Source organism: Anabas testudineus, chromosome 7, assembly GCF_900324465.2.
Source record: "Anabas testudineus chromosome 7, fAnaTes1.2, whole genome shotgun sequence".
In the NCBI taxonomy this organism is placed as follows: Eukaryota; Metazoa; Chordata; class Actinopteri; order Anabantiformes; family Anabantidae; genus Anabas; species Anabas testudineus.
In genome coordinates this window covers 15,178,380-15,180,094 of record NC_046616.1, presented here as the reverse complement: position 1 = coordinate 15,180,094, position 1,715 = coordinate 15,178,380, and positions in this window count along the sequence as shown.

Genomic DNA, 1,715 nt, shown 5'->3' with positions numbered 1-1,715 from the left:
GGTTAAATCCTCCTCCATGTAGACCCCCAGGACATGGAGGTTCTGACACCCTTTTCACACACATTAAAAGTGGAGACTTGGTGTTGTGGGGAAGAGAGCTTAAGATGGGAAAGGTTAAAAGGTTGCAGGTTTAATAAAACAGGCTGGCATGATGGGTGTGGTATGGTGTGATTGATTGTTACTGAGCAGGACCTGGGTGTTAGTAGCCTTGTTGTTTGAGAAGCAAGCTTGTGATCGGTAGATTTTCTGCTTGGTTTCACACATTGCTCCACCCGGTCAGTAAATGTGATCAGGGTGTTTCTGCAAGATTTTTGTTTTTTTAATAAATCTGAGTTCATCCGACAGGTCATTCAGATAAACAGAGCTACGCCCACTGCATTTAGAATATGCTGTACTGACCATCAGGTATGTTTATGCATGTGTAGTTACAGTTGGTAGATTACAGGTTAAAAATTAGATATATACTACACTCACATTGATTACAGATGTGCACACTTAGATTACCATTACCATACCATTACAGAGGCCTGTATGTGGAATGTCATTGTATAATCCATCCAAGATATGTAAAAAGTTTTGAGAAGTTTCAGAAACAGAAGATTTCGTTTGCTCTAAGACGTTTTTGACGTAAACTAAATGTATGGAGCTGAGATGTCAAGTTGTGGTCAGCCTGTGAGGGAAATTATCATAACAGGGGAAAACTGTGGGATAAATACTCAAGAAAAGACTAGAAAAGATTAGAAAAGGGGAGTTGCAGAGGAGAAGGCATGCTTGCTAAAATCTAGGCTCCACACATGCACACACCTTTCACTCAAAAAGGTGACTTCATACAATACAATACAGTGATTTTGACTTGTTTGTAGTTTTGTTTATTTTATTTTTATTTTACATTATTTATTATTTTACATCTCTTGGTGGTTGTTTTATGATCATTTTTGGTAATATGAATCTCACTATCTTGAGTCTCTTTGTAATTGTTTTATTAACCTATAGTTAGAAGTATTTGCTGCAGAGACCCACAGATCTCTTGGGCCTCTGGGCCTGTGTCCAGTAACCCCTGACAATAAATGATCACATGGAGTTGTCATATTTTCTAATTATTACCCATGTTCTTCATAATCATTAAGCATTATCCTGATGTCCTGACTCAGTTGCATGAAAACAGGTTAAATTAAGCTGAGATTATCATCTCATTGTCCATAATCATATTGTCCAACCATAGGCATTACACATATACTGAGATGTAGCACAGAACGGCTAACAGTCATACAGAGTGTCAAATAGTCTGCAGAGTGAAAAAGCAATTCTGTTTGTAACAAACATATATATCCTCACATACAGATAGAAAGCTGTAACACTGACAGCAAAAAGCACAGATTGATTATAGGTTTGACTGAAGTATACCTATTTGAAGCCTTGAAGAGAAGACAATACCAGTACCTAGTTCATCATGGATATAAGTTTATATAAGTATATATAACCCTAACCCTAAAGGCAACCACCCAATATCTGTCTTAACATATGATATCTATCTAATATACTAATGTTCAACACTGCATGCAAATCTATCTAAATCTAAATCTAAATCTAAATCTAAATCTAAATCTAAATCTACATCTAAATCTAAATCTAAATCTAAATCTAAATCTAAATCCTTCTAAAAGAAAACAAGATATTCAGCAAACAATGGAAAAAAAAATCTAAAAAACAAAAGG